Consider the following 23,726-nt stretch of genomic DNA (forward strand, 5'->3'; position numbering starts at 1 on the left):
AACCTGTTCTCATTCTTCTCTTTGTCAGAGGCTTTCTAAATACTTGGGAAACGATCCCTACATGCACTATGCATTTATTCAGACTGCTATTTGCACACATATACATATATTGTCAGCCAAAGCAAAACTACATAGCCTGCACATGACCAAAGGAATCTGTCTGCTGCACTTGAATATTAACTAGACTTGAGCCAAACTCAAACTTCACAGAAAGAAAAGCTATTTAATAAAGGGAAAGAAACATATTTTAATAAAGTTTTACATTCTATGAAATTTTCTGTAAATAGAGTAATTTTGGTTCTCAGATGTGGGGGGCCTGGCTGAGTTAATATCTTGTGAAGTTAAATCTTCCATCCAACTTATAGCTCATCTCAGATAGTTATGCTTCATAAACTATCACAGTCTTCATGAAATTAAGACAAACTCTAGAAGGGATTGTGTTTTCAGATATTAACCCTAAAATAACTGCAAAATCAAATCTTCATTGTGAAATGGTTCTAAATGAGAGAAAAGGCTATATATAATTTGCAAAGGTTTGAGGAAGCTTGAGGAAAAGCTTATGTTTTGGGGAAATGTATTTATAAAATCAAGGCCATTGCAATCCTTAAGTCATATTGACTCTGTTCTGCTGCTTTCTGTGTGTCATCTTTTTTTGTTTGTCTATCTATGTGATTAATTGCAGATTGTCTATTTTGCAAAAAAACCCAACAAAACAGCAAAAATATAAAAATAAAGACTCATAATTTCTTGCCAGATTTTCTGTTTCATTCATCTGTAATAAAATTATCTTCTTTTTACTCAGGCCTCAGGATAATTAATGAAAATAATTCTGGTAACACTGTGTCCATCTAATATAAGTGGCAGGAAGACTGTCATCCAAACACTTGGATATAAGTGACAGCTGTGCATCATTGTGAGCTGATGCACTCCATGTTTATCAGAATATGGCATTTGGGAAGCAGTGTCTCCAGGTATATTCACAACTGTAAATTCTTGCTCCCTGTTATTCCGAAAAGATACAAAGTCTTACCTGAAGGCAGAGAAAATTCCTCAGTTATCAAGAAACTTGATATAGCAAGGACATAAAAGCTGAGAAAGTGAAGATTTTTTTCTCTCTCAATCACAAGCTTGTGCCCTGGTTCCCCTGACAAACTGCCTCTGGCTATGACGGTATTTTTGTTGCATCTTCTCAAGGCTCTCTGTGACACTGCTATGTAGTAGTAACCACTGCAAACAGATATTAACCTTTCCCATATCTTTAAAACTGGTAGACCGAAACATTCTATCTGAGACTCCTACTGGTTCTAATCAAAGTCAAGGCTTTTTTTGGAGTTTTGCTCTTAAAAGATGACTGAAATTTAGAGCATGCTGTTTCTATGAGGCAAGATGCCAAGATATTCTGATCAGCAAAGGTCAGTTTAAAATTATTATTATTATTATTATTATTATTATTATTATTAAAGACTATGTAACTAACAGCAAAAATTTTTTTTCTAATTATATTTGAGGGAGTGTCTGATCAAAAGTATGCATCACCTGATGTGTACTTTGTCCCACAAATAATCAAGAAAAGTATAATGATGGTAAAGTTAGAAGTATGTATATTTAACCAGTGATAATCATTAATTTTTATTTTGGGTTCTGAGTATATTATGAATAAGACCTGTAATATGTATTACAGATGGACAGTCACCTCACACCTAAATGATTTAATTACTGAGGAATATTGAGTACCTTCCTAATTCAATGCATTTGTCAGTAAAAATACCAATCTTTGACATTTAATTCAATTGACTTGTCAGCAGCAATACATAAATCATCAATATATGTGAGACACCTCCATATATAAGTAATTTTTGCTGATTAGTCCAACATTTTATGTCAAGGAATACACAGGTAAATCAAACTGCAGAAGGACGTGAATGTGCATATGCCTTTTGCTAAGTCTCCGGTACATTTTAGGCTTCATTTCAAATGGTTATTTTTCACATGTCAAAAATAATTTCATTTTATAAGAAAACACAGAAATTGAATCAATTTGTAAATTAAACAAGGAAGCTTCAGAATTTGTCACTTAGTGATGAATATTTTTTAAAAAATCATATAAGTATGCAACTTACCCTTATGTTCTAGGATCAGATTCTCACTACTGGACACACTGGAAATTCCTAACAACAAGAGTTAGATAATGAGTAAAATATGTAGTTCTTATGACATCAAATAGCCTTTCAGACCTCTGAAAGTATTTGTAATGGTTAATTGTAATGTAACTGCTGTGTGCTCTTTTTATACAACCCATATAATACATTTAATCCTTAAAAAGTTCTGCTGATGAGTAATGTTCTGTAAGCAAAATTTATTTTTATTCCACCATTTATATGATTGAATAGTGTTTAACAATGTAGTTATATGCCTGTACATATCATACAAGTGAAAATACAAAATTCTTCTTTATTAAAAGTAACGAAGTATAGCATTTCTTCTTGTGTTACCTCTCAACAAGAAAAAGTGATAATTTATGAATAAGTTCTGAAACAATAAAAGTTGACAGATATTTGTCAATCCAAATCTCTAAAAATGGCAGAGTTTACCAATTTGTATTAGTTTATAGGAGATAGAATATGATTTAGATCTTTGTATGCAGGGTCCTTAGTTATAAGGTTGCAACTTAAAACATTGAAGGGGTTTGGCACTGGACAAGGAAGAACCATATATCTCCATTATGCACAAAATTAGGTGCATAAATGGAATTTTTTGAACTTTTGTAGCATAGCTGAAATGTGTTATTGTTGGGCTTTTGTTTTAAAGTTCAACGTGGCTGAAGTGAATAAAAACAATAACTGCTTATTACTGTACTCAGGGTTTAGGATTGTCATATTGAAAACAACATTTTTTATTTTTTGTTTTGTGCAGGTAATAGTACGATTACTTCTGCTATTTTGACTGGTGAAAAAGCAGCAGATAGTCCTTATCTCCAGCAACTTAGCAACAATATGTGACTCATTCAGATTTAAGATAGGCTTCTCTAAGGTATTTAACTGGCCTGGCAGATACCACAGTTGCAGCAGTCTGTTTGGATAATAATTGTGTTCTCCATTATAAAACCAGAGTAGAAACCTGGAGACACCGTTTATTTCCTTGTTACTATGATGTTAGTGATGCCAGGTTGATTCTGTCTCCATTTCAGTTTTCTAAATTATATATTTGCCACCATGGGCCATTAACAAAATATATCAGTACAGATAAGATATTTGTCATAGTGATCATGAGAAACATATTCAGCTAGAAAAAAATACTACTTTTTTGCATTAATATCTTTGGATTTCAATTGTAATGATGGAGTTTAAATTAGTCTTTCTAATTTCCACTAAATTCAAAAATTTATCCATGTGAAATGAAATATCAAATAATAACGTTTACAAAATGAACTGATATAGATTCTTGTTTCACTTTGTCACATGCCTTTTCACAATGTCATGTTGTGACTGTAGGAGGAAAAGCCAAAGTGTGCTTCCCCTAAGTGATATTTGTTGCAATACCCTGTCATTTTAAAAACAAAAATTAGACTTTGTACTAAAAAAACTCAGCCTAATGTGATGGCTGGTCATGACCATCACCGGGAGAATTATATCTATTTTTGGCACACTAAGTGCTAATCATTCATCATTAGGGATTTGTTTTATTAAAAAAGAATAAGTTAATTTTGATATTTCATTTTAGAATGAACAATAACAAAGATCTTTAATGCTGTTTCCAGGCTTGTGGAAAGGGTCTGGAAGGATACCCGAGGGGTATAGTTTTTACACAGCAAATTCAAAAGCCAGAAGCTGGTTTGGCAGCTGACTTTCACCATGATCAGCAGGAAATGGATGTACCAACCTTGCAGCTGGTTGGCACAGGTCAACTGACCATTTTTCCTCCTTTGTAGGAGATTTGCAACCTTCCAAATCCTTCTCTATCCATGCTAGCTCCACCTCCTCCTGTGCCTGAGCACTTCTGTGCATGGCAGATGCATGGCTCTTCCTGGAGGAAGAGCAGCAATGTGTGCTGGGGCAGGTGCCCAAGCTCTTTGCCCACCTGGCAGCGAGCAGGCAGGCTCCTGGATGTGGACATGAAGGGGCTCGTGCAGAACACCTCTGGTTGTATTCTGTATTCTCACAGAACTCTCTCTTACCTATTGATGCCTCAAAATTTAAAGGCACTGCTTCAGAGAGAATTATTAGCACGAAATGGGGTGAATTCTTACTTTTTTAATATGCATATGTATATTTTGTTTTTATTTTATGTATATTTTATTTTTGTATATACATATATGTATGTATATGTATATGTATATGTATATGTATATGTATATGTATATGTATATGTATATGTATATGTATATGCATATGCATATGTATATAATAATATGCATATAATAATATGTATATATTATTATAATTTATATGTATAGAGGCTTGGACTAGAGACAGCTTAGATTTTTGAAAACTTGTAAATATCTGAATGTAATAGAGGTGAAAAGAAGGAGGTCACACCACCATTCCTTCAGGTCTCTACCACAGTGACACACCTTAGTCAAAAGGATTTTATTCTCAGTCCCGGAAACACAGAATAGATGATGTAGCATTCCAAGACAAGTTAGGCTTTTCCAGCATAGGAATAGTGGCGCTTGTGAATGAAGTAAAAAATTTTGTCATCACTTGAAGTCAACTGCAGGTGCCTGACACTAAAATAAAATATTCTCCCTGTGTAGCTAAACCCATTGACTGTCTCAACTAACAAATCAGATAAAAAATGGGGGTCATGGCCTTGGAGTGAGGCAGCAGAGCTGCACTGACTAAGCCAATTTAGACCATCTGAGGCTAGAATTCTGTGAAGCTGAAATTGTTCACTTGATTAATGGACCAACTGTCTAGTTCTTATCTCACCTGGACTGCAACCAGTCTCTTTTGTTGTCAAATGCCAGCATGAAGTCCACAACCATGAGTGTCAGTAATTTAACATGTAATGAGCTGCAAAACAGTACCACAATTTTTGCTACCTTGATATATGACCTAACTGTGCAATTCAATGCAAGGCTTGTTTTCTGAGTTCTAAATAATATAGAAACACTATCCTGAGGAGGAGGAAGTGTAAAGGATGTGTAATCTGTAGCAGCATCTGTGTTTGGACCACTGACAGAAAATAGAGAAGCTAAGCACTGTTGCTATTTCAATACCAAGTGCAACACTCTGATTGAATGAGGAAGTAAGGGAGATAAAAGGTTATTATTCAATGGTGTACACTTTTAAATTAATGTGACTAAAATTTCTATTGTAATGTGTAAATGAATTTGCTTTCACTCAGATAAATTTTTATAATATCGCATTTCTAGATTCCTAGTTTTATGTGATTGTACAAATTTTTGTCCCCATAGCTCCTTCTCGTACACACCAGTGCTAGTAGTTATTCAGTAGTTTAAATAGATTATAGCTGTTTTCACTTTTCGTTCAGGTAATTATTAAATATTTAAATGTAGGTCTGATGAATTTTGCTTATAAATAAAAACATCATAAAGGGGATCTATTTCTAAGCAACATCATCTTACCTAAGCACAGGGAGACACCATTTGTTTTACTTAATTATTTTGTAGACGCTCATGGGATTTGTCAGAGGCTTCAGACAATATCACTGTACATGAATTCAAACTGAATAGTCACCAAGACTGCAAGTGAGAATTATATTGCTTATTAGCATCTCTGTTATTTGAGAACCCAGAATTTGTTCCAGCTAGAAGGTCCTATAATGGAGTTGCTTCAATCCTGTTACCCACCTGGCATCATTCTGTTTTAGTAATGGAAAAAATATATTCTAAAAGATGGTTTAAACTGGAAAATTACTTTGACAGATGTGTATTACTAACATTTGCCGAGTCTGAATGATCCAACCTTTCAGAAGAACAGGAAGCCTCAGCAGGAATCCTCAAGAACAATTCAGTATGGAGTAGGCACAGATCAGTCCAGGTTAATCAGCTTAATGGATGTCTCACTGTATGACTGAGGAAGATTTTGAGTCTATTATGAAAATTACTTTATTGTAAAGTGCCTCATTTGAGCCTCTTTATTAGAATATTTTGAATCAATTTCAGGGTAGCCACACAGACCAAAAATATGAAAAAATTCTGATTAGATGATTAAACGACTCAGTTTGCAGAAGTGAATGAGATATCAACTACATCCTACTACCATCCTCTATCTCCTCCTTTGCTTTTCCTAAAGTCAGAAATATCATCAAATAATACTTTTCATATAGAAAAAACTTTTCTTGACTTAACACTGGGAGTTTGTCTGAAGCCAGTTACAAGTGTACACATCACAGAAAAACAGATTGAACATTTCAGGAGCTTTTGTAAAATACAGATGCTAGTAGTGGCCAAAATTTTTGCAAAGTTGGAATTGATCCTGCCTTTTAAATTCTTCTATTTCTGTGATTAAAATCTGATCAAATCAAACAGAATTATGGGGTAATTTTCAAAGACAAAAAGTGACCTGGATACTTTTAGGAGTTGTCAGTCTGATGGTCTAATGGAGGTGAGGCTTTTGTGTCTTTAGGTCCCCAGGTCCAACGAGTAGTGAGGCTGAGCATCATACCCAGTAAAGAACAGGCATACAAAAACTTCTATGTGCACATTGCACCTACACACGCCCTTGTTGGGGTATCTATAAGCACACACATGTTATGTGTAGCTGTCTCCAGCACAGGGCTCAGACACTGCAGCAAGCTGTGTAGAAGTTACCCCTGGATCTCAGTCTCCCCAGCTGCTGGCAACTGGACATATCAGCCCCTGAGGTCACAGCCAGGTCCTGGTGCTGGTACAGAGCCATCTCTCAAATGCACACACACGGTGCTCTCTGCCAGATGGTTCACTGGCAGATTGCCTGGACCTTCTGGTCCCTCCAGCAGCCAGGACCTTGGGTTGTGGCATTCCTAGAGAGGCATCCCTAAACACCCATGGTCCCCAGACCATCGGTGTGCTGGCTAGTCCAGCTTGGTACTCCCTGTGATCACACCCTGACCTGCAGCCTGCTCACAGGTGACCTGTCCCCCTTGTCACCATAGCCTTGTTTTTCCCATGCTTACTTCTCCCCAAGACACTGTCATTGCTCTTTTTGTTTCTCTCCTTTCTCCCACTGTTACAGATTTATAAAATATTAATAAATTAATATTCACACTGTGTGCATTTATTTATGAGTTTGAGATATAGGAAATAAGTAACTTAGATTATCTTTGTTTTCCCATAGGGCCTGACTATTTAGCTTTAGTCAAGATATTTCCCATATCAAGCAGTCATCTAGCAGTTATTTTTCAAAGAAGAAAACTTACCTTCTCAGATAATAATCCAATTTCAGCAGCTGGGGCAGACAGAGCAGTATAAATCTCTGCAAAATCAAATACTCAATAAAATCAAAGAGTTGAAAACTCTGTTCTAACTCGATAATCAAAATTTGACTCATGGGAATTTTTAAAAATAAAACTTTTCATTCTAATTTCACTGAAGAAGGACATTTCATTTTTGCTTTCACCAACACTATTTTATTTCACTACCACAAGGCAAAAAACTCCATCCCATTTTCAAGGAACACTAGCGATATTTAAGGTGTTCAGGGTCCAATTTACTGGCATCAGCTCAGAGAACTAGGGTGATGACAGACCTGAAAGATGACTTTTTCCTCATCCACATCTGCTGGGAATCTCTGATGGAAGAAAGGATGACTTTTATGACATCAAAATAATGAAAAAAATATGAACTCTGACAAGTTGTCTAATACTATTTTTGTACCCAGGTAAAATTACATTCCTTACACTGGATTATTATTGGATTCACAGATAACAACATGGTACTATACAGCCCTGCAAAACCTTAGCCCCAAAGGAGATGGTCTTGCCTCTCCAAACATGCACTTACCTGAGTGAGCTACTTGTATGAACCTCCAGCAGAGGAAAACCTCCCAGAACCAGTGCACAAAAATCTGAATCCAAGAATTCACTTTAGAGAGAAATGCAGTTACCAGTTTGGGAAATTATGTAAATCCTGTGTTTCTTAGTTATTGTCAGAATTTCACTTGTACATTTCAATACATATCTCCTGTTTGGTAGGGTTGTTTTGTTTTGTTTTGTTTGTTTGTTTTTATTTTTATTTTTATTTTTATTTTTATTTTTATTTTTATTTTTATTTTTTTATTTTTATTTTTATTTTTATTTTTATTTTTATTTTTATTTTTATTTTTATTTTTATTTTTATTTTTATTTTTATTTTTATTTTTATTTTTTATTAGAATACTTAAAGTGCCAGGCTGTTTCTCAAGTATTTAATATATAGATCTGAACAGACACCTCAGATTACTCAAACCTCTTTACTTTGCAAATTAGCCATAGCTTGTTCTGTCTTTCATGAAACTGTTGATCTACTATACAGTGTGATAATTAATGATTAAAAAAACCCTTGTCAATGAGGGAAAAATCCACTTTGCTTAGTATATTATTCTTTCATCTTTATCTGTCGATCTCCATTGATCCCAATAAATATGAATGACTGAATTCTAACTGCAAATATAAAGACATTAATTATTTTAGGATGGCAAACATGCAGCCTTGAAGTTTCATTAGTAAAGAAAGAGGTTCTTCTGGTTAAAATAGTAAAGCAAATTAATTTTTCTTAGAATTTAAAGAAGGGAAGCCCAGACAATCAGGGCTTTTTCATATAAAGTTGCTACCAAGAGTTTATCTTGAAAAGGTACAAAAATCCTTTCATATTCGAACTCCCACTATATGCTTATATGCAAATACAAAAAACTAAAAGTTTTTCATCCAAACACTCCCAAGGCCACGATTAAGAATCAACAGTCAATAAATAAATACCAGTGATGAGGTATTTATGAGGAATCCATAAGACTTATTGAACAAGAGCATGGCTCATGAATTTCAAAAACAAGAAAGGTGAAATAAGGAAAAGAGGGTTCTGACTTTGCATAACAAATACTGGACTCTGACCAGACCACTGCAATATAGACTGATACCCTGGATTATTCAAAAATTTTTTTTGTGGAAGCACCAGAACCAGTAGTGCTCCCAAAAGGGTTTATACAGACGGGAATGGAGAACAGAACAGAAAGTTTGACTTTATGCAGACAGAAAAGGGGAAAAAAATCAGACAATGTTAAGCTACCACCATGACAGCAAATGCCAAAAGCAACTAAATTTAAATACAGACTAAAACAAGTAGAATGCTATTTCAGTTTAAAATGTGGCACAAATGAGAACAGGAGCAGACTTAAGTTTTCCTATGCATTTTAACTCAGTGTTGCCAGTGGATGATCTTGATTAGCATATCAAAATTGTAGCACATGCATAGTCACTTTAAATTGTCAACAACCCTGACATTTTGAACAACATTATTTTTCAGTGTGCAACATCTGCTCAGCTGAAATGCAGCTTACAAAATTTATTTCAGTAAAATAAGAAATAAATCTGTTTTTCAAACTTTATTATTCAGTTCAAAATCATTACAGTGATGTCTCTGTTAAGTTAACCACATTTTATGAATGAAATTAGATTTACGCATCACGTAGCACTGGAACAGTTTCATCGTTCTTTCTCTTGTGGCACTTCCAAAGATAGAGGGGTGAGCTCCTTTAATATATATCTAGTTACAAGCTTCTAAAGATCTCTTTAGATGAAGGTCAGCGGCAGGTTTCATTACACAAAAGATAGCTTATTTATCTGCAAAGTTTGCTTCATGAAGCAAATCAATAAAAACTTGGTAAACTCTTAAGTCGTTTATATTTCAGTACTATACAGCATAAAGGCATTGCTTTACAACAATTGGTCTTTATGTATTTTCCATGCTTTTTTATTTTATAACTGAATAACCTTTTAACATGCAGAAGAGAATTGAATTATTGAAAGTTTGTTGCTACAAAAAACAATTTATAGTAATATGCAAATTTTTCTGTCCTCCTGAATTTTGCCTGATGGAAAAGCAGATTTCCATATTTGTTTTCACCTTTGCTAAAACTTGAGTTTGTGTGACTTTAATGGAATCATGCAATTATTGAAAAAGAGAGAACTGCAGGTTCACTTTCTCTGAATAGTTTTGGATACTGTGATTAAGGTACCCCATCTACGTGTGTATAGCTCACTCCAACATTTCCAAGTAAACATCCTCAATGCTTCCTGCTCTGTCTCCCTGGCAACATGTCCTCTATTCTGCCCTTGCTAAAGCCATTGCTGCTTTTTTTCTTTTTCTCTGTTGGATTCTACCCAAGAAAAAGATGTAGCAGGAGTGATGAGATTTGGGTCATTAAGCAAGACATAGTTAATAATGCCTTTAATAAATTAGATTTTCATGTAGAGATTTCTAGTAGAAATAGGAGCTTTAAAAGAAGCATTTCACTATTTTTAAAACCTGAACTTCTGATAATATTTGTTTCTTCCCAATCAATCTTTGTAAATATTCTTTCAAGGAAAACAGCTGCTTTCCAGCTCTAGTAAAACCCATTCATAGCACAATGCCTTATGAAGTCTCATGTAGAAATGACCAGGTCTTTAGTTTGAAGATGTTAATCTAGCAATTTAATTTCATTTGCTGCTAGTTAATTTTGTCATTTAAAATATAATCTTTAGGTTTATTTCATAAAAAATTTTGTTCAAACATCAGTTGGAGAAAGAAAATGTTCCATTCAGTGCAGACAAAATAATAAATCCATCACGAAAGAGTACAAAACCTCTTCTTACATGATTTCATCAAGCCTTTCTTCCAGACCTAACTTAATGCAAATTCCTTCAAGTTAAATAATAAAAAATTCTCAAATTATATACACAAGTTGCATAAATGCCTCATTTGTTTAATGAGAAATGGATTGCAGAGTATTTTATGATGTGTTGTCAGATAGCTTGACTAGACAATACTTCTTCCTGACAAAGATAAACTTGAAAGGTGCAACTGATAAACACAAAGCATATTAACACAAGAATTTATTTACATCTGTGTTACCAGTGAATTTACTTCATGATCAGCTCAGAAAATATAACTGATGGTTCAGTGATGTTAGCATGGGAGCAGATAAGATTACTATCCACAGAGGAATTTAAGGAAAACTCACAGAAAACATTTAATCCCAAAGACCCCGATCAACAATCTTCATTGAATTAAGCACATATTAAATATTTCCCTGAAAGATTTGGTCATCAGTAAATTATTTTAGAGGCTATGGCTTTTTTTTGGTTGGTTTGTTGGTTGGCTTGGAGTTTTTTGTGTTTTGTTGGTAGTTTTTTGTTTACTTTGGTTGGTTTGTTTTAATTTGGTTGTTGGTTTGGGGTTTTTTATGCTTTTTTCATTCTTTTAGCTGAGTTTTTTGAGAAAAATGAATCTATCAAAACTTTAGTCCCAATATTTAAGGTGGATAAATACTCTTATAGGTGAAAATTAGAATACTCATCTGGATTAGCGACTATCTGGATGTTCCTGGTGAATTGATGAGAAATTATGGTGGAAGAGGTGTCTTTTCTTCTGCCAAAGAAGCCTGGAAAATATCTTGCATTGATATTCCAACTAGTAGTACTACTACAAAATATTTTCATGAAAATATTTCTGTTTAACAAGCCCTAGTTATCTGAGAGTACACTAAAAATTACTTTGCTGTAATGATTCTTTACCCTGTCCAATCGAAAATTTTAATATATATTCTGCTCTGGGATAAAGACAATGTTACCCCAGAGAAAGCTGCTCTGAAATAACAAAAATACCTTGTACTTAATATTTTCCCCAAGTTTATTTTTAAAATTGCTGTAACAATTGAAATTGCTGGTATACAATATCAGTAGCAAATTGCATATGATTGGTATCTACTACAACAATTTATAAGTAAGATTCCCCATGAGCTTAGCAACTATGAGAGTTATTTTGAAATACAGATTGTTTACACTGCTCTGGCTGAATATACAGTGCTGATCTGTCAGATTGCAGAGTATTATTTGACAAAAATGCCTTAATTTACTGGTGAGAGGACAATCACAGTGTCATAAGGAAGAGATGACTGTGGACTACCCAAGGTGAACAAACAACTGAATATTTTTATTGTGGATTTCACAGCACTCCTCAGGGTAGGAGCAAAGATCTTTTTTTCAGGTATGGCCTTCTGGCATACTTTCACTATGCAACTTCATGGTCTCTGAAAGAATTTGCACTTTATTCCATCCTAGGTTTCATTGCCACAGAAGACCTGCTTTTGAATAAAATGCGCCAGAAACTGATTGTTAAGTTATATTGAAAGCAAGTATGCCTTCAAGGCATGTTTTAAACACTGTCTTAAAAAACAGCATTTATTCTTTCCCGATTCCCTTTGATATGTTTGTCATCGGTGTTCTGCTCAACCCCATTCTTTTGGCTGAACCATTATGGATGCTGCTACAGGACTAGTTATTGGTCATTTGACATCCCATCTAACTTAGAGTAGGTTAATTGTGATCTTTTCTGGCATATTTTCAGCTGAAAAATGCAACATACCTAGTTTTCATATTTGTACATTAGCATAATAAGCATAAAAATGTTTATTTTTTATTTTATTATATGATTTTGATATGATCTTGACTTTATATTTTTTTTTCTAGTATTCTAGAAGTTAAGACACCAAGCTTGCTGATAAAATTATTCAAAAATTTGAAGATAAGTCATTGTCTGGACAGAGCTCAAGTTCTATGAAAGGGTTTTGATTGGTCCCTTAAGGAAGTAATTAATAACTACATTTTTAGTCCAAAGTTGGTTGCAAACTAACAAACTAGTCTACTTAACAGCTCCTAGACGTCTTTTAGTGTGCTCAATACTTAATAACTGGAGTAAAAAATCTTGGCGGGTCCGTTAGATGACTATAGAGATTTTTAAAAAAACACCCAAACCAAAACCAACACTGTTAAAAAAAACAAAACAAAACAAACCCAAATCCCAGTAATGAAACATATTTCCTACTAGAAAGACATGATGAGAATCAGAATATGCAAAATATTTTTAAGCTGCTTTAAAGTTGCTGTCTGTGATTTTTCCAGCTATTTTTCTGAATAATGGAAGTCAAGTATGTTAAAAAGAGTTGAATGAGTATAAATTTTTCTATTAATGCACATTCTTGGATATATTGGTACACCACTGATGCTTATATTACATTTTATGCGATTTCTAACCTTTAAAGGTTAACAGAAGAGATTTATGTGATACAACAGCAGGGTGTTATAGTCCCATTGTTCTTCACATCCTGTTGCTCTCACAAGAAGTAGGATGAAGTTTGAAGTTTACTATTGATTGAAATTTCCTTTTGCTAGGCCCAAGAAGCAAAGGTGGTAGATAATGTCAGCAGCTACAGTGACTTTTTGGCTCTGGGATGAGCTGTATCTTCACTTAAGGTGATTTGTACGCCCTCCAGTTTGGAAATATTCAGGAGACATGAGGCACAACTGCAAACAGATTTGAAGGGCTCTTTCACTGAGAATTTCTATGGTCATAAAACAGAATAAACACAAGGTCATTTTTGATGTTGGAATTGAGGAAAGCAAATATGATCTTAATGAGGATTTTAGCAGAAAACAAGACATGCTGTGCTCATGCCGACAAACTGGCTGGCTCCAAAACCAGGTTTAATCAAAATAGTAATCATTCCACACAGTTTTAATTAAAAGTTGCACTGTTCTCCTAAAGTCTAGATAATGGTGTAATTACATGAATGGACAAAAATAAATATTAAGAACTACTGGCAAGTTATTAAACGGGCTGTTTTAAATTATTACTCACTAGTAAAGCAAAAAAGTGGTGGCAAAGCTTATGGCATAACAACCAAAATGAAAAATTAAACTTACTGCAAAGTAAAAGAATGCCATGTTTTCATAGTTGCAACACAATCTGCTCTGAGTTTAAAATTCACAACAGGTATTTCTAATCATAACGGATTTTTTTATGGTGAAGTATCTGCAAGTATATAATATGCATAGGGAGAACTAAGTAGCAGTTCAACTTTAAGTATTGCATTGTCTACAAGTATTTACCTTCCACTTAACAATCAACAAGAAAAAATAATTAGGATGTTTTCTTCTTGAGGGGATAATAAATAATCCTACTAAATGTGTTCAGGCACAGAAACAAATTATCTTTGAAACCTCTAGAAATTCCTAGAACAACACATAAGCAAACAATTATACGTTGAAGGCTTGCAATAGGTCTTAAAGTGCTTAAGTCAGTCATTTAGTTACTACCAAAGGATTAGGCTTACTAGTGAGGCTTCAGGAACTCCAGCTCTAAGATCTGCTTGAAATTTGGGTGGGAAACATAGAGATTCTATAGGAGAGGGAAAGTAGCAATTTTCAGAAAGGAAAAATAAGATGAGAATCAGCACCAATGAGGTCTGGAGCATTTTCAGGTTTTTCAAATGAAATTCAGCTCTAAAAGGAATGGGATCCACTGAACTATGCAATCTGCAATTAAACCCCAACATTTTTAACCAAGCAAGAGAAGAAACTGATCTGGATTTTAAGGTACTTACTCAGAACGTAATAATGATCGTCAAATAATTTAAGATATTAATCTAGCTCCCAGTCAAGCAGAAAAAAATATGTTAATGTTATGGAAGTGTCATTGGATGACACTATTATTTACTGTTCTCTTCCAAATTCTTTCAATATAAAAGAAGGCTAATCTAGGACAACACAGAAACACATATATAGAATGAAATTGCTGATGAAAGTGAGTTTCAGATCAACTCGCTACATAGTTGGAGATTTTGCTCTCTCCTTGACCTGCAGTAGAAGTTAGGTTTTGAAGCAAAGTTGTTCCCTGAAGGATAGCCTGAAACTCCTATGAAAAGTCTTTTTGCACCAATGCTATCTTATGTTTCTGCAGACAAGGCAACAAAACATAAAGCCAAAAGGGAAGTATCAACTGTGCATGAGGGAGCTATCAACTGATGGTCTCACTTTAGCTAGCTTGGCTGTAATGGCACAAGTTCCCTTTCATCCTTTAATACCATGCACTGAAGCAGTTGTGGTTTGCAGAGCATGGGTTACTAAAATGAAAAGGGCAGAGAGGAGTCACGGCACTTCACAGTGTAAGAATGACTTAAAATTACAGAGAAAAGAACAAGATGGCATCGTCTAGGGTAATGACACGGAGTTAAGAAGACTGATAACACAAGATGAAGTAGATTTGCTGCTAATCTGTATTATTGATAATTTTATTTTGTTTCCAAAAAAGCAAATTTATAATCCCATGTGTGTCTCCTGACTTTCTCTGCCATATCAAGCTACATGTCCTTGGGTCTACTTTTCTCTTCTTGTGTTTTGTTATTTTTTTTACACATTAGCTCTAATGTAGAAAAATCCCTAAATAAATGCTTATTTTTCTTTTTATCCTTTCTAAACCTGAAGTCACACTCTAATTCCAGTCAATGAAGAATTGATTTTTTATTCCTTAACTAAAACATTATAATTTACACTCTCAGAGTAAAAAACGTTTGTTCTCATTCCCTTTACTGATATCTGCAGAGTTTCAAGCCTTCACATTTTGCGGCTTTCTCAGTTCTGACCTTCACTCAATCAAAACTTGTGAAATGCTTATCTGAAAAACATAAGTTTGAAATGTTGAATCTGTCATGCAGTAACCTTTTTCTGGATGACATGCCTTTGTTTTGACATAAAACATTTTTTCCTTCTCATCTCTCTTCTGCAGGAACAGTATGTTCCTGTATTAATCAAGAGTGACTACATAAGATTTCAAGTCCAATATTGTTTTTATTATTCTATATTCTTGATAGTGACCAAAATTTAGTGGGACAGTGGGAGCTTCCAGTAGACCAGAAGTAGGACTGAATAACATTATTTCTACTCTATACCTTGACAGAACTGGCCTTGACAGGGCAGTTTTCTACCACCTGCAATCTCTGCATATTTCTCCAGAGGTAGAAAGATGTTAGCAGATAACAGCAGGTATAGATTAGTGTCAAACTAATTGTTTTTCTAATATGCAAGCAACGTCACAGAATGCACACAAAAATTTGCTGGAAAGAACATAAAAAGATGGGAAAGATGTCCTAGAAAATATTGAGAGCTTTGAAATTTTTCTGTTTTGTGAAGTAATTTCTTTCTTTAAAGAATAATTGAGAAACAATGCATCCAATACATTTCACAAATGAGGAATATCTGCTGAACCCCAAGATCTGTGCTCTAAGTTTTGGACTTGGGTTACATCTTTTTTTTGATCCTATTTTTACATGTAAGAAGATATGCTCTGCAGATAGTTTCTTTTTACTGCCTCAGATATAAATAAATAAATAAATAAATGCATACACAAACATATATATATATATGAAAGATTGTATATTTTTTATGTATGTATACACTTGGAATTTTACAGATTTGTATGTCATATAAAGCAAGTCACAAACCCCTTATTTGCAACACACTGGTGAATCACACTTTTAAAATGTTAAGATTTTTGCTAAGGGTAGAAGTAGTTTCCATGACCAAGATGTAAGCTAGGTAGGTAAATGGTAGGTTAATAATTACTAGATGCTTAGGCTAGAGCTAATTGATATAATTATCTGCTATTATAAATTTACGTACAGAGGAATGTAAAATAAGTAAACCATTAATCACAAAGCATGGGGCCTTGGATCGTGCCAGAGGGTCACTGAGACCTGATGAAGACTCTCCCGACTTCATCCTTCGAGACCACTGACCCATTTCGAGACCACCGACCCAATTCAAGAGAAGAGCTGCGCATGCTTGAAGGACTAACGGGCTCATTTTAACGTGGGATGGGGATGGGAGGTGCTGGCGTTATGCATATGTATTGTATGTAAGATCCTGGGGAATAAATAGATGGCAAAGAACCTTATTTGGGGCGGTCACGCCTTTAGGAGGTGACTCCCGTGCCACCCGCCGGTGAATAAACATACCACTGTCTAACTTTAATTAGTTAGAGGGTCTTTGTCCGTGATTATACCGGGTTTTTTTTAACAATTCGCTGGGAAGTTTAACAAGATACAAACACCATCATGTGCTTGATTTCTAGATGTTCAGTGGAGTAGTAGCATGAAAAATACCTTTGCAAAAGTCCATCACCTAGCCTATATTTATTGACTTAAAACTGCATTGGAAAAATAGCTAATCCTGGAGATATCTGAAAGTATTAACAGCTGTTACTTGCTGGTCTCAGTCTGTTCAGAGACCCTTTTACATGAATTTGTGTTTGTACTGTTTCCTTCAAAACAATATATAAGCACCAACTTTAATCACAGCATCACAAAGAAGAAGCTGATTTAAAGTAGGACTAAAAAGAAATACGTAAAACTATTGAATGTTACATAATAGCTGAATTAAAAAGATTTCATATGTTATGATGCATATATAGCATGAAAAGTGATAACTACGTTATAAATAGCCATAAAACTTCCTGAGAAACACCAAAACAATGGATTTATAAACAGAAAATGTGATATCTCAAGTTTTCTTCAGTCAGTATCCCCAGTTCTTCTATCAGTAGCTATTTTACCAGGGGACAAAACATTCAAACAGGTTTAAGATCTATGGTATATCACTGTCCCTTTGCAAAGGTTATGGAAGATACACAATGACACACTGATCTAGAAATATTGGACAGAAGTTGATGTACTTGTGTTTGTTCTGGTTGCAGAGGGAAATACCAAGTAGTAGCACCCTGGTGGTTGCATACGATCCTGTTGTGGAAGATCTATTATTGACATATGAACAACTGTTTATTTATGTATAAACAATTATGTTAATTTTAATTGCAAAAGCTAATGGAAAGAGAAAACTGCAAGAGAGATGCCTTTTATCTGCACTGTTGATTATTCTTAAAATAATTTTCCTTTAGGACTTCAATGTGTGTGACCCATTTCCAATGAGAGGTTCCTGATCTTTTTTTGTTATCAACAGAAATTTGTACCTCGCTATGTCAGCTTTTCCTTCTCAGTAAAGATCTAGACTTTTAAATAGAAGGATGAAATTTAATTAAATCTACAAGGTTTTATACCAGTTTTATATTTTATTATCTTACTTCACAATGAGATCATTACAAGGACCCTGAGGTATTTATTTGGTGAAAAGAAATATGATCCTGAACCTATTTTTCTAAGTGACTGTGGAAATTATGAACCTCAGTAAATTCATAGATTCAAGTAATATTAAGGAGAAAAAGGATCATCATGTTAGGTTAAGACTGTGTAGCACTAGCCAGTACAGTCTATCAAGTTAACCTTCTGATTCTTAGTTATATTTTATCACACATTTCTTGCAATAAATGCCTAAATCACAACAATATGGAAATCTGCAAATTTCATTTAAATTATCACTGTAATGGTGCTAGAGCTGAGACCTCAGGGCAGCAAGTGTCATGCTTCTTTTGGCTCTGCAGGATAGTCCAAATAAAAAATCACCACCATGCTCTCAGCAGCTATTTTTCTCTTGATAAGTATTAACAGAGTATTTGGGGGCTCCTTAAAATATACAGGCTTTATCCTTGTGGAGTTTCAGCCTAGAGTGGGAAAAAAGAATCAGATTCAGACAAATGGATTGCTGCATGAGAGACATGACTCAATATTTTCGTGTATTTAGTTATTTTCTGTTTTGTTAAGCTTAACTTAAATAAAATTGCTTCATGTTCATTAAGGTTTTTTTTACCCACTGGCATAGAAATTTCCATTTCAGTTAAAAGAGAAATCCACAGTAACACTCACTGAAGAGATAAGAAGACAGTAATTAGTGTGTATTTATTGTGGAGCAAATTTAAATTTCCACCAAGCTTTAATGAGGGCTTTGCCAACAACTTTACGTGGTAAGTCTACTGACTGGGTCATCCTTTAAAAGCAACAGCACAAAATGCAAGTCCAGCTCCAAGTCTCCAATCCCAGGATTTATATGCATCACCATTTGCTCCCTTTTAATTTCTTAATATTTACCCTATATGCTAGAGATTAGTTAGCCTTAATTACAGAAAAATATCCTGCAGTGACTTTGATATCTTTTTAAGGATGATTACTGACTGAACTTATATTCTTCGAGCACTTTTCAAAAGGAAAGTTTAGTCTCAACTTTTACCCTTAAAATACATCCTCACTGCAGTCCTTTAAAATCTATCTGTGTATATGTAACAGATTTTTCTCTCTTTAGAAGTAGTAAATACCACTACTTAATGTCAAATAATTTAGAGATGAAGACAGCATCCTGAAAGAAATAATCTCGTAAAGCTGCTTCTCTTCTTTTTGTCCAGGCACAATAATGAAAACTCTCATTCCACTCCTTAATTCCATGCCTTAAAGACAACATTCAGGAAAATGAAATTTTAAAATTCAGGTTAATTTGCCTTCCATAAGTCAAATAACATGCTGATTCAGTAACATGGATGATTAAGTGCAAGTGCACAAGGTGAACTAATCATTTGTCAAAAAGCAGATTTTAACCATTGCAAAAATATAATAATACACTGCAATACAATAAGTACAAAACATTTCTAATTTTGAATGTTACTGAAGTTAGTCATATATGGTATGATAACAATTTCCATATAGATATAATGATCCTCTCCAAAAAGTATCCTTACAAGATTGGTCCACCAAAGCTGTGCTGAAAAAGTGCTAGTTAATATCTTTTTTTATCTTAAGCAAGTCACTCTCAGTCTTTCTACTTAGAAAAGTTCCATATTGAGAAAACAGATCTATCTCATAACTTACTGTAAGCTTGATTTTACTCTGTATGCACCAGGGAGTAATTCTGTGTACTCATATTGTTAACAGGATTTTCAGATACCCCACAATTAGTACTGTAAAAAAGTCTCTCACAGACAGAAATTCCTGCTACTAGAAGATCTCTGGCTTAATTTTCAGGTCTAAGAGCTCCTTTGGTAAGACTCATCTAGGAGAAATTGTGGGATAGTTTAAATTGATCCAGTGCCCTTGGATACACATATTAGTAAGAGTTCTTCAAGTGTTGTTTACTTCCTGTAAATGAAGCACTAGAAGTTTAGTGCAAAGAGCATTGAATTTTATAAATTAAACTATAACAAGCAAATAAAGTTGTTTGTAAGGTCCACAACCAAGTAATATGAAAAATAAAATTCTTATAATTTTCACTTCAGATATAAAATATTTCACATGCCCCCTCATGTTCTGTGTTTTTGAAAGAGAAGAGGTTTTTTAATAATCTGTGGGTGGATGGATGTCTGGGGTGAGTGTGTGCTAAAAAATTTAATATTTTGTTTCTTTTTCTATTAGGTTATGTTCTACAGATTATTTTCCAAACAGACCCACTATTATTGTGTTTTTATATGTATATTTTACTTTATTTATTTATGTGATTAGTTAAAGGGCTAGCAAAAGATTTTAAAATCAAATATGCTTGTACTTCTTCTAATCCCATGCCATCAATTCTGCCTTCTAGAAATAGACAAGGAAAACCTCAACAATGATACATAAGTGTGAGAGGCAAAAAAACATTAACTAAGAAATTCTCTATAGTTTGTTGCAGCTATATTATATTCCACAGGAAGAGCACTGAATACACAAAATATTTATTTTTATATATGTATGGTTTTTGGTAGACCCACCAAAGTTAGTTTGTTGAACTGTGAATTAGAACTAATTAGAGGGTCTTAGCATATTCACCTTCATAAAAACCCCACTTACACTTATTACCTGGGGGGAGCTTCAGTACCACAGGAATGCATCAAATTGGAAAACTAAACTCACATTTTTTTGAAATGATACTAGGACCTTGTCAAGCCCGATCATTATAGCAGAATTCAGAGGTCAATGTATTATACATAATTATTAATTATTATGTATATTATTGCAAAAACACATCCATAGACTTTATTGACTTTTCTTTAGTCCAAAACATCAACCACTTTGTCCAGAAAAAAGAAAAATTCAGCCATACACACTTTAGTTGCAAATATGCAAGGAGAAATAGGAAAAGCTCCTCCACACACCTGTTTTGGAAAAGAGCAGACAATTGTTTACCACCAGCTTGCTTCAACAGATGTCTTTACTCAATTTTATGATCGCTCCTATGTAGCCAGTGTTAATTGTCACTGAGCTATTATGTCAATCTGAAATGAATTTACACCTCACATTCTTGAAATGCTCCCATATAATCTTAGGCAATTTATGCCTAATTTTGTGTAATAGACTCAGATCTGCCAATTCTAGTCCTTGAAGCTGATCCTTGGGGATAATTCACCTGTTATTTTACTTCCAGAAGGGAAGCAGAGTTTAAAAGGCTGGAATCTGAGTGTTCATCTCTATGTGAAGTTCATTGTGCTCCTCAGTTTTGAACATGTATTTTATCTTAATTTCATTATTCATTTCAAGAGGCGAGATAAATTCTGTGGTCTTAATTCAATCTGCTGCTGATAGCCAAGCTATATTGCATAACCAACATTTGGAGCAATCTACTGAGATTTCTATTTCAGTCTGGAAGAATGACAGTCAATTCCAAAACATGCATATGGTATTTTTTGGTTCTTTCCTTCTCTGACCTCTGCTGTATTTCACATAATTTAAAATCCCACAAAGTGGCTTCTGTAAGAAGGCAAGAATAGAAGAACCTGCTCAACTTAAGATCTCTGAGCTTATTACAGATTTATACTTAGTGTTTGAAGTCATCATTTAAAATTAATCCTTTTAATCTTTTTGCTTCGTTTATTTTAAATCCAATAAACCAGCCAAACTCCAGTCCTTTCTTTCTCCAAATATGCTAACACTTTCCAGAGTTTCATGTCCCATCTGTTTTCCTGAACGACTGTGAGCCTATCTTTATTCCATTCAGAACAATTGAAATATGTTATGAGAGTGGTAACAGTGTTTCCAAGACTGGCAGAATAAAAGCAGCTTTGTTTACAGAACTCTGGTGCAGAGCTTTTCTGAGCTACAAAAGAAACTTTGAGCAGCAGTAGGATAATTATCTCTATTTTTCCCTGGCAGAATACTGTGGAAGGCAAGTTTTAAAATTATTACTATGATTATCTTTATTACTTATATTCTTCTTCTTCTTCTTCTTCTTCTTCTTCTTCTTCTTCTTCTTCTTCTTCTTCTTCTTCTTCTTCTTCTTCTTCTTCTTCTACTTCTTCTTCTTCATAATAATAATAATATTACTCACAGAAGGCATTTATCATGGAAGTAAAAAGGAATAACACAAGAAGTGCAAATCAGAGCTGGATCACTTATATTTCCATGTCTCAGAGTCCTTTTCTAAAGTCAGGAATAATCCTTCTTCATTATACTAAACCTTCTAAAGAGCAAAAGACAGTTGTGTTAGTTTCAGATGAACCAGTAGGATTTCTGTGGCCTTCAGCTGGGGTGAAGCCAGTGGCATAAAAAGTTACGTGGTGTGTCATGGAACTTGTCAAGGTATTGAAACTTATTAGGACATTTTTAGACTATGGCTGCAGATTCTGTAGCCTCTTTATTTATCTAAGTCAAAAGCTTATTTTAGATCGAGAAAAACAGGACTTATTTTCATCTGCCATCTCTATTTTGGTGTATATATGATTTATGGAGTAATTTATATTAGATGAGTTTTTGGCATAAGTGGATTAAGATGGTCTCTTGCCTTCTGAACTGAGGCTCATCACAATTCGCCCAGTCATTTACTGGGTTTCTGATGCAAGGTTGCCTTTCTAGACATATTCATTTATCACACTTAATGATTTGCAGTGATTTGCTCTCCAGTAAGCCAAGTTAGTCAAAATCCTCAGGATTTTCTTTAATATACTTTGCTAAAAGAGCTTCCTTCCATAGAAACTTAAATAGATTTTTTCTATACATGTTTCCGTTTTCAAAGAAGGTAACTTTTTTAGGGTTTAATACCTAAATACCTCACCTGTTATCTATTAAAGAATCTCTCAAATTAAATAAGAAAAGAATGCAACACTTCGCACTGGTAATACACAACCAGAAATTAAATAAATTGCTTTGTGGCAACTGAGCAATCTCCCTACTATAGCTATGTCTCTCAATTCTGATTAAATAACTATACATTAAGAAATCATAATACACATGTCATCACTGTAAACTTATGAAGATGAAGGATTATAAGTATCTTCCGTTTCAGTATCTTCAATATCTTTTTTCTCCTTTTTCCAAATTATTTTCTCCTTTTTTACTTTTAGTCAAACAAGAATTCAGAAGTGATTACAAATTGTCACTTTCTTTGGAAGTAAATTTGTTTACAATTTTCCTCTCAATTATCTGCTAAAAATCCTGGTTAAATTTTACCAAAGTGACTTTAACTAAATAATTCAATAGGACAAGTATGACATATAAAAAGACAGAGATTCCTAATTTTTCTGAAATGCTAATCTCCTCAAATGAGAAAGAAAAAGATGAAAAACTTTTAGCACAGCAAAATTTATGATAGATTATTCTGCTGCTAATATTTATTTTTATTTTTTATTTATTTTCAAAATCAAGCACGTAAATTTGGTTTGTTCAGTGCTGACATGCAGGAAAATGCTTTTTTTCATGTCTTAGTAATATTGTACATAAAATCTCCTATATTTTGGTGCTGGTAATAATGGTGATTAATATAATCACAAAAATAACAAAAACAAGAAGCTGGGAACTTGGTATTGTAATTAAAATGGTTGTTTTCCAAAACCTAATTTGTTGCTTAAAATGAATATAATATCAATTTTC

At 34.0% G+C, this 23,726-nt stretch overlaps 1 long non-coding RNA gene across 1 annotated transcript in view; it reads left to right on the forward strand.

The window, feature by feature from the left end:
- The first annotated feature begins 960 nt into the window (after positions 1-960).
- Positions 961-23,726, forward strand: part of LOC148225438 (uncharacterized) — a 203,440-nt gene continuing 180,674 nt past the window's right edge. Inside the window, exon 1 of the long non-coding RNA XR_015804142.1 lies at positions 961-1,412. This is a non-coding gene — a long non-coding RNA (uncharacterized LOC148225438). The remainder of the gene's footprint in view (positions 1,413-23,726) is intronic.

This window comes from Sturnus vulgaris, chromosome 1, assembly GCF_052056855.1.
Source record: "Sturnus vulgaris isolate bStuVul1 chromosome 1, bStuVul1.hap1, whole genome shotgun sequence".
Lineage (NCBI taxonomy): Eukaryota > Metazoa > Chordata > Aves > Passeriformes > Sturnidae > Sturnus > Sturnus vulgaris.